Below are 10,914 nucleotides of genomic sequence, written 5' to 3'. Positions count from 1 at the left end.
ATGATAACCAACTATTGAGATGTTGTTCACGTCAGGTGAAGCTAAAATAATAAAACAGTCTGAAAAAGAATTTAAAATAAATATATTTAAGGCGTTTAAATAAGAAGGCAAAGGAATAATATGAAATAAATAAGAATTAAAAACTGCGAAACAAAAAATAGGCAGAAATGAACTTTTTTTTAAAAAAAAAGATGGATATGAAAAAGAACCAATTAGTAATCTTGGAAATATAAAATGCAGTCCTAAAATAAAAAATCTAATATGCTGGCTAAAATCTAAACTTGGTGCAGTCATGAAAAGAAGTGAGTTGAAAGATAACACCAGGGAGTTTACTCAAAACATGACAAAGGGAGACAAAAGTTTAAAAGTATGTCAGAACAATTAAGAAATATGGAGGATAGTTTGAGAGGCTACAACAGACAGAATATAGAAGTTGCAGAGAGATAGTAGAGAAAAACTAATATAGGAATAACGACTCAGAATTTTCCAGAATGGTAGAAAGACTGAGCCCTCCAGATTGAAAGTACATCCTGAGAGAAGCTGAAGAACAACCCAGATAGAAAGAAAATATTAAAGAGATTTTCAGGGAGAAGAATATGATTGCCTGGAAAGGACTGAGTAATTTTCTCATCAGCAACAGAAGAGGTCAGAGATGGCAATTACAACTTGAGTGGTACCACGTGCTGGACTCCACACCAAGTATTTTATGTGTCTGAACTAACTGAGTCCCAACAAGAATTCTGTAAGATAGGATTCGTATCGTCCCCTTACAGCTGAGGAAACCGAGGCACAGAGAAGTTCAGTAGTTCTTGCCCAAGTTCTTACAATTAATAAGAGGAGGCACTGGTACTCAAACTAAGTGATCTAGTTCCAGACGTTTATGACCACTGTTTATACAGCTTCTCGCTGTAGAGAAATATGTTCAAGGTAATGAGGGAAAATAAATAACAACCTCTAATTTTAGCCCCAGATAAATTAAGAAATGCTTTGGAATACAAAGATTAAAAACATGTATTACTCATAGACATTCATTAAAATAGTTATTCATGTATATACTTCAACAAGAAGAAAAATTAACTAGGAGGGAAGGCATGGGGGTCAAGAAACAATGATGAATTGATCCTCCGTGTTGGTACACTTAACTATGAAAGGTAAAGATATATAGAATGCTGTATCTGTTAAATAAAGAAAACATTATTTTCAAGTATATGTGGAACACTTAGAAAGTGATCGTGTATTAGGTCACAATATTTTCAAATGATTAAAATAATAAGGTCCACGTCCCCTGTCCACAATGCAATTAAACTGAATGTCAAATGTCCAAAAGTTTGGAAACTGAAAAATACACTTTAGGGGCTGGCCCGATGGCATAGTGGTTAAGTTCACGTGCTCCACTTCAGTGGCTCACGGTTCACAGGTTCGCATCCCAGGCGCAGACCTAGCACTGCTTGTCAAGGCAGCTGTGGCAGCGTCCCACATAAAACAGAGAAAAGTATGGCACAGATGTTAGCTCAGTGGCAATCTTCCTCAAGCAAAAAGATTGTTGCCAATCTTCCTTATGAAAAAAAAAACAACAAACAGAACACTCTAAACAAGAGAAATGAAATCATAATAGAACAGAAAATATTTTGAACTGAAGAACATTAAGAACACTACATATCAAAACTTCAGTATACAGCTAAAGTGGTACTTAGAGCTGAACGTCTCATTAGCTACTCAGTTGCCTCCCCTGCAAGCTGCCAATGTTCCCAGTTTTTTCCAGATCTTTCCATAGATATTCAAAACATATACAAGCATATACACATAGGCTTAGGAAGGTGCAGAACAGTGTGTATTAGTATGCTACCACTGGTATAAAACAGTTATAAGGAATATATACAAATTTCAATTAATAATACATGTTGAAGATTTTCGTTTTTTTTAATGATTGCATAGTATTAATTGTGAAACTTTAGAAGCATTTGCATTAATATCAGAAATAAGACAAGGATGCCCACTCCCAACCAACTAACTCTTCAATGTTTACTGGGCCTCCTAGCCAAAGAAATGACCAGGAAAATAAATAAGCAATAAAATAACTGGAAGAGAAGAGACGAAACTCCTCATCCGCAGGTAGAGCAACCATCTGTACAGAAATGCCAAGAAAAACCCCAAGAAAATCTACTGTCAAATCATTAGAATGAATAAATAAGTTTAACAAGGTTGCAAGATGCAGGCAACATTTAATAAAATGATTGTTTTTATATATACCAATAACCAACTCAAAATTTTAACTGGAAAAAAAATCCCATTCATAGCACCATGGGTCACATTCTCCGATCATCATGAAAAACAAGGAGAAAAGAATATGGCGCCTGCAGGCTCCAGTTGGAAAAATCCCAATAAAGCTTTTGTATCAGGTTGCTTCGTGTGCCATGCCTGAGCCAACGATGGCAGTGGGGAGAGAGGAGGTCTGTAATTAAGTCTACAGTATCACACAGGGTTGAGGCAAGAAGGAACGATTCTCTCAAAATGGGTGGGGAGGTTCAGCAGCAAAAGCATTTTTTATCTAGCACACATGTCTGCTCCCCTGGCACACAGTGAGCTCGTTAAGGGCAAAGGCGATGTCTAATTGTCCCTACAGCTCCTGGGCTTAGTGCCGTGCCTTACACGTGATAGAGCTCAACCAACGATCAACGAATGAGTGCGTGCGTGCAACCCAGGTCCAGCCAGCCTGGAGCATCCTCTCCTCTTCCCAAGACCACCTGGGACCCCACAGCTTGGGACAGAAGCTCTTCACCAGGCCCCCGCCAAGTGAGTAGGGAATGAGAGAAGTAGCTGTGACTGAGATTGATGTGACTGCTTGGGGGACCAATGTGACCATCGTCCAGGGTACTGCTGCTGGACCCCTGGGGGGCAGTGCTCAGAAATCTGCTCCCATTGAGCTTGGCTGCCTCTGCTAAGGCTAGTGGTTTCTGGGAGCATAGGGCCCTCTGCTCCTGGGAAATGAGGACAGCCTTTCATTCTGCCCAGCAATTTATGGGGGAGAGGAAGAACTGATTCTCTTTCATTTTATTGCCTAAGAGAAATAAGCAATCCAGCCTTTTAAATGCGCCCCAATCCTGCTCTCTTCAGCATCAATAGTAGGCACTGTTGACACAAATAATCCATAGTCAATCTATAAATCAAAACTGGGGTGAGTTCATTATGAGCCAAGTTTGAGGACTGGAGCCTGGAGCCTTCCGGAAGGAAAGAAGGGCACCAAAGAAGTGGGGTGTACAGAGTGGATACTGTCTTGGAATGCAGAGCGTACATCACATATGACAGGACTATCTTTTTTACTACTGTCAGGAGATGCTTAGCTGGCACAGCAGGTCAGAGGTCAGCAGGTCAGTGGTCACAAGGTGAGCACAGAAGATTGGTAATTAATCCTTAGTTTCCGGAGAGAGATGCTTATCCCCAAAGAAATGCCGATATTGGGGGAAGCTACATCCTTACCTTTAAGGGCATCATTCTTGTCTTTGGGACATAGTAAATGTTTAAAGCAGATGTACAGTGCAAGCTCAACAGGCGCTTTTGGGCCCTCTTGGAATAACAAGGTCAGGCTGAATTAGTTTTACACCAAATGGCTTCCTCATATCCTCCAATATATCCTATTCCTTTTCATTTACTTATCAGCATAAAAAAGGAAAAAGAGAGAAAAATTAACGTTTGAATATAGCCAGATTGGTGGAAATCTTTTTGGAACAGGACTCCCTCTAATGTCTTTGCCCAAGCCTTCCCTCTGCCTGACACCTCACTGTCTTCTTCCAACGCTCGTGCTTTCAGGACCACTGTCTCTGGACTCGCAACTTCCATTGCACTGTCATGAATATCTGATTCTTTTTTTCTGCCCCGCACTTTCCCTTTTGGGGACTTTCTTTCTTCCCAGCACTTTGGGATTCTGATGAGCTGTCAATCAAGGTCCAGGCCTCCCCCACCACATGAATGGTCATGAAACTTGGGCTGGCCAACCAGAGTGTGCCATTCACAGGACACAGTGATCGGTCCAGGGATGGGCAGAAGACCAAAACGAGCCATGGAAGAGGCAGAATCTCCCTCCTTCCGAAGGACCTTGGCTGGAGCTGGCGGGCATCCCTTTTGCTACAACACGGAAAAATAGTGCCAGAAAATGAGGCCACACAGGCGAAAGCAAAGCTGAGAGCTGACCAGAGAGAGTCCTGCTTATATCGCAAGAGTACCCTGGATTCAGCTGTGCCTGAAACCAAATGACTCTAATACTTGAGCCAGCGTATTTCCCTTTTGCTTGAACTGCTTTGAATTTGGATTTGGATTCCCGTCACTTAAGCCAAGGGTCTTGACCACCTCAGCCTGTAATTTTTAGGACGACTCATTAGGCACATAACGTTGTTGCAACCCAGTGAAGCTGCTTCCCTGGGACGTCCCACTTTCTCTACAGAAAGTCCGGCTCATCTCTGGTCCACGTCGGGCCCATCAGGCCAGGCTCCTGGTTTCTTTCAGTATAAGCGTCTCTTTTTTGGCACTTTTTTCTTTCCATATGGTCCATCAGGCTTTGATGCCAAAATAGTTTAGAGGCACATCAAAGTGCTTCAGGTAGCTTATGCACAGTTTCCACTGCTTGCTGGCTTAGCTGAAGTGTTGTCCCCTGGGAGATGTATATGTGAGCATACACACACACACACATATATATACAATATCTCTATATTAATATGCACATGTCAGCGCTCTCTCCTCCTCACCTCTCCATCTAGGGAGCAGGTATGCATAACTGAACCACCCCATTCCCCGAATGCCTCTTCTCAGCCTGACCCCTCTCACTTGCAGACAGCTCTCACAGGTTCTGGAGCCCTGCTGAGAAAGACCCGTGTAAGGCCTCAGGGGCCCCCAGATTTAAGGCACCCTGAGCGCTCTCTGGGGCAGTCTCCAATCTGTAGCCGGAGGGGTTACCTCTCAACTACGATCATAATTCAAGAAGCTGGGGAGCAGGGATCCCCATCTTACTTACTCACTCCTTTTATCACATGAGCACTCACTCCAGAACCCACAATGGCTCCCCAGTGCTCCCATATCCAAATCAACCTTTTGCCAGACAGTGCCCTGCATAGGCTAACTTCCTTCCTGCACGTTCTCTCTCCGCACCCCTAGACTGGTTGGCGGACTGACTCCCTGACTCATAAAAATACCAAGCTCATTCTCCTCTCAAGGGTTTTGTTCTTGATGCTCTTCCTGTCTAGAATACTCTTCTTTCTTCTTCCTCCCACTCTCAACCCCACACAGTCCACTTTAAGTTGCACCTCCTTCACGCAGCCCTCCCTGATTCTTCCCTGAGTCTTTTAATTTACGATTTATCCCTTTTCTGATAATCAGGACTACACAGCTTATCATCTCATTGTGGCACATTGTGGGGTTTGAATCCATCTTGCCTCCTAATTGGAATGTGGGCTTCTTGAAGGTAAGGACCATTACGGACTCATCTTTTATTCCCCTCCCTTCCAGCTCAGCATCTGGTAGGACTCGGCGTATAGTTGGAGACAGTTTCTCACACTTAGTTCTCCTGCATGTGGTGATGTCGCCCCATTTTGGAGGTTGTACCGCCTGATGGCTGAGAGAATGGGCACGGATTCTGACAAGGGTTTGAGTCCTGCCTCAGCCGCTCACTGTGGGACTTTGGACAATACACTTAACCTCTCTGAACCTCAGTTTCCTCCTCTAATAGGAGCTACTTCCCAGGATTGCTGTGAGAATCAAATAATACCTTTATGCAAAGCGCCCAGCTTTGTCCTGGGGCAGAGTGCATATTTGTTACATGTTTGTAACAAGTACTGGTGGCTGTTAAATTACTGAAGCTGGGACACCTGCCAGGGCGTAGGAAGTTGTAGGCTAGAGGAAACATTTTGTTGGTGGGGCACATTCTCCATTCCTACTGAGAAGGAGGACTTGGGGGACCTCTTAGTCCTCATGAGAGTGCTCACCACCCCTGGGAGGCCCCAACAGCATGATGTCACTGAAGCACAGACTGAGAAGTACGTCCTATTTATTATGCAATGATAACCTATGTGGTAGTAATGTCATGCTCCCAGCACGGTATCCTTGCTGAGTTAGAGAACACTTTTCTTCCTCAGTCCATATTTATGGAGCTCACAACTGAAAATGGTTGCTTGTTTTGGGACCTGCGTATCCCTTGTCCTACGTTTGGTCACAGGCAATTGGGAGGCAGCTGTGGCTGGAGGGCAGAGAGTCTGATTTTCTCTGCCCCTAACGCTAGACGGAAACCCCCACCAGCACCTGGCCAGGGCCACGATGGTGAGGCCTCCATGGGGGATAATTTAAGACAGACAAACGCGGGCTTTGGAAGCCCAGGCTGTGTCTTCTAGGAGGTAGGGGGACAAGACCGCAGTGGGTGGGATGGGGTTTCTCTTGTGAGCAATAGGTCAATTGCGCAATGGATCGATGGGTCAGTTGATCAATGGGATTTCTCCTACAGGCAATCGATACTCCCATTGCCAATCGTTTTGGGCAGGAAAAGGCCAGGGTCTTCGTCCAAGCAGCAGGAAACTTTGCTCTCCCCTCAGGGACCAAAGGGCAGTACTGTGGACGGTACTGTGATGGGAGAAGATGCCTGGGAAGTGCCATTCTGGAGGAGGTTCATGGTCGCTGGCACCACTTTGGGAACAGGAGTGCCATGGTCCCATGTTACCTGGAGTTCTGCCAGGGAGGTGCGGACTCTAAGCTCAAGCCATTGTCATAAAGCTCTCTCTGGCTTGTGCTTCTGTTGCCCTAAACTTCAATAAAAGCTTGCAGGAAGAATTTAGCAGTGGGAAGAGTTTAGCAGAGAATTGTCCTTTCTTAGACTAGGAGTCTCAGCAGCAGCCCCCAGTAGAGAAGCTAGTGGGGTGAACCAGAGAGGCCTTCCTGGAGGAGGTGGTGCTGAGCTGGATTGTCAGTTCAACTCGTGTCACTGAGCCAAATTCTTGTGGTTGGGTTTGGAGGTCACCATTGACCCCACAGTCCCTCTCGTGATCCTCAGAATTGACACCTCCCAATGCCTGACAAGGATAATTTCAGGGCCCAGAAATTCTGACTCCCAAGCCCCTGAGGTCCACTGTGGACTGGGTCCCTTTCCCTTCATCATGCAGGGCCATCTCATTGGCCTTGGCTTGCCCTGTGGCCACAGAGCCTTTTTCCGCCGCACGCTCTGACACAAGCTCAGAAATGACAGGGTTCCTGTGGGTCCAGCCTGCCAGGAGCAAAGTTTGCCAAAGCCATCCCAGAGCCAGGCGGGTGGCCTGTGAGCGAGCAATGGAACTTCCCTCAGCCCAGTTCCAGGCTGGAAGGTGAGGGCAGCCTCCCAGCTATTTCCTCCAACCTCATAAGCGAATCGGTGGCTGGCAGTTCACATGAGGTCCCCTTGACATCTCCAGTCAGGAATGCAGCTTGCTGGGGATTCTGAAGCAAAGAGGTCATCGAGAAGGGGAAAAGTCATTAGCAAGCAGGATGATCAGTGTGTACCCAGGGACCTCTGTCTGCCTCAGTGCGTGGTGGCTCTGCCCTTGGCCGGCTCTCGGCTGAGCGCTCCAGGGCTCATGGAGGGGAGGATGTGGATCTGCCGGGACCCCTTGACCACCTGAGACCTGGCAGAGCAAGGCTCCAGCGACCCAAGCTTGCCTTTAAATCCATAAATCTTTGAATCTCATGAATGAGGGAGAGGAAAAGGTGGCTGAAGGCAGATCGTAGTTGCATTTTTGCTGACTGTGCCCACATTTATGAATTGCAAACACTATTTGATAAAGAGGTCCAAAGACGGAATAGAGGAGGGGTCAGGAGTTCTACTCTTGACCTCAAATCCCCTTTGTTCCTGATTCAAGCTCCCTGCTCTTGACCTTGTGTCCTACATATACATTTTTCTGTCCTCTAATATGCCCCTGTGTGGCCTGGCTGACCACTTCTGTGGGCTGCTATCCCCCAAACCGGGGCTGACGTGGCTTAACATACAAGGGGCACCCTAGGTTCTAGAGCATGTACTGACCTGGAACACACTCATCCCGCTGGGGGCTAGAAGGTACTAGAACAGTGCTTCTTAAACTTTAAGGCGCCTAGAAATTATCCAGGGCTCTTGTAAAAATGCAGGTTCTGATTCAATAAGTTTGGGTGGATCCCAAGATTCTGCACTTCTAGGAAGCCCCCAGCTGATGCCGATGTTGTTGGTCTGTGACTGCACATTGAGAAGGAAAGTGCCAGAAGGTCCAGGAGCTATTGCTATGGGGTCAGGACTTGGAATTTCCAGGAACAGAGGTCCAAATAGCATCCTCATTATAATGACCAGCTGACTCTCTGCTGGGGCCATTTAGCCCCCACTGGCGAGCCCAGCCCTGCTTGAAGTTTGGGTACCCACTCTCTTGAGAGATACATAAGATCAGAGCTTGGATGGAGTCTTAGGGGTCGTTATTTCCCCTCTACCCACCCTGCTTTCATCCTCTCAGAGTTAAAGTCCCCTCTGCATCCTCCCAGCTTCCAGGGCTGCCCAGTCTCCCTGCTTCACCTACCTCCTGGAGTGCCCGGTCCACTCACGGCAGCACTAATGCACAGAGACATCCTCACCACTCCGAGACTCAGCACCAGTGTCACCTTTTCTAGGATCCAACTGAAAAGAGTAGCTGCTTCTTCTAGGCTGCTGCTGTGACTTGGAACATATAAGCATGGTATTTGTTGCAATGTGATTGCAATTATGCATCTATGCAACTGTCACTTCCGTGATCTTCGAGGGCAGTGCCTGGCGCGTATTGTACGTTTGTTGAATCAACAGTGCTGTTGTCCTGATCCTGCTTCCTCAGGAGACCCCTCCCTCACTTCCTTGGAGACATGCCTGGGTTCAATCGCTCCAGTTTCTCCAACCTCCACCCTCCCTGATTAGGGGAGTTGAAAACACCAATTCTTAAGGCTGGCTGTGCATTGGAATTGAGGGGGGGAGTTTTAAAAAATACTGACTCTAACCCTCAGAAATTCTGACTTATTTGGTCTGGAGTGTGGCCTGGGCATCAGGATTTTTTTTCAACTCCCCGATGATTCTCATGTGCAGACAAGTTTGAAAGACCCTGGGGGTCGGGGATTTTAGGTAAACACCCCGCACTTCCACCTCAAGTCGGCACTGCCACCAGCCTGTTCTAACCATGGGGCCCCAGCACCATGGGTCGGCTCTCGCCTTGGGCTTGAAGCTCAGCTCCTTTGGATGGAGGGAGGCCATAGGACCATGTGGATAAGGACTAGAGGCTGGTATCAGACAGACCCGGGTTCAAACCCCAGCTCCACCATTTAACTAGAAGTTCGACTTTGGGCAATTTTCTCCACTTCTCTGAGCCTTGGTTTCCTAATCAATAAAATAGGATGACGGTGTATTAGTCAGTTTCTACTAGGTAATAAACCACCCCAAAACTTAGTGGCTGAAAGCACAAAAATTCAATCTTTCTTGCAATTCTCTGGGATGGCAGGGCAATTCTTCTGGTCTGGACTGCCTCTAGAGGGCTAGGATGGCCTTCCCCTGATGTCTAGCAGTTGGCTTGATGTCTACTAGGGTGACGGCGGCTGCTTGGCAGTTGTCTGTGTCTCCCCTCCCATCATCCAGCAGCCTAGCCCAGGCTGGTTCACAGGGGTCAGTCACGCGGTTCTGAGGAGCTTCAAGGGACTAAGCCACAATGTACTTTTCTTGGGACTGGTTGCCAATGTCCCACTGGCCAAAGTTAGTCAAGGCCAGTCCAGAGTCAGTGCGGGAGCAGATTACCAAAGGACACAGCTCAGTTTACTATAAACACATACAATTCAAAAAGAAACTAAAAGCCACATTGGCACTCCAGCTTTAGCAGCTAGGACCTGCCTGATCTTTTCCTTAGTATTCACGAGCCCACTGATAATGATAATAATGGTCACAATATATGTTAAGCCCAGGAATTGAGTCACTGACAAAGGTTTCTCTGACTCTCAGGACGTAATTTTTCTTGCAGATGTTTTCCTGCAGGTTTGGTCATTAATTCATCTAAGTGAAGATTTTAAAACCAGTGGAAATGGCCCCTTCCGCCCAGGAATTTATCATCCACTGGGAGAGGCGTGCAGGTAAATGGAACCCAGAAGCCACTTGAACTTGGGGTTTGTGTCTGCGTGCGTTTCCCCTGCTTTTGCCTGTGTCCGCCTGCACACAGAAATCCTTTCCCTTCAGAGTTCCACATCACACAAATGTGTTTGTGAGCAATGGAAATTTTACTGGAAGCTTCTCAGAGGAGACAGAAAAAGGGGCACATGGTACCCACCACAGTCCCCAGCTTAAAAAACCTGTCTGGATACTTCTGTTCTTCAAAGTTCCTCCTCCTTTGCTCACCTCTAGGAACGTTCTAATTCCACCCCAATCTGCCCTCCAACTTCCTTGAAGCCACCCCTAGCCTCACTAGCTCCCTTCCTCCTTTTCCAGATTCTCTTGCAGAAATGCCTCTCTTCTTTGTCATGCAAAGCAGCACACTGCTCTCTCACCCGCTCCCGGTCCGCCCCCACCGCATCAAAATATTTCTTCTTCTTCTCTTTGCAAAACTAGACCCACCCAGCTTAGAAGTCAGGGTAGGAAATGTCTTGGGCTACTCCTCCACGCACCTTGAGATCTTATTTCTTTCTTACCTCATCCCAAAGGACTTATCGAATTATTTATTCCTTTGGTCTCCCTTTGGTCTCCCTTTGTGCATAATATTTTTTATTCCTTTGGTCTCCCTTTGTGCATAATATTTTTCTCCATCTTCTTACAACTCCTTCTAATATCAAGCATTTTGAATTTTGTGCAAGAACAACAAGAAGGAGTGATATTTTCTAATAGAAGCATGAAGGAAGGCTTCCAGGAGGAGGTGACATTTGGACCAAGCTCTGATGGAACTCCCTTGA

At 46.4% G+C, this 10,914-nt stretch overlaps 1 long non-coding RNA gene across 1 annotated transcript; it reads right to left on the bottom strand.

Annotated features, from left to right (window-relative positions):
- Window positions 1-995: 995 nt before the first annotated feature.
- On the bottom strand, window positions 996-8,769 carry LOC111772935 (uncharacterized). Its single transcript, XR_011437162.1, has 2 exons — window positions 8,544-8,769; window positions 996-7,446 (listed from the first exon to the last, which is right to left on the bottom strand). It is a non-coding gene; the product is annotated as an uncharacterized lncRNA (long non-coding RNA).
- Window positions 8,770-10,914: the final 2,145 nt, after the last annotated feature.

Source organism: Equus caballus, chromosome 3 (genome assembly GCF_041296265.1).
Source record: "Equus caballus isolate H_3958 breed thoroughbred chromosome 3, TB-T2T, whole genome shotgun sequence".
NCBI lineage: Eukaryota > Metazoa > Chordata > Mammalia > Perissodactyla > Equidae > Equus > Equus caballus.
This window is presented reverse-complemented; position numbering and strand designations above follow the sequence as displayed.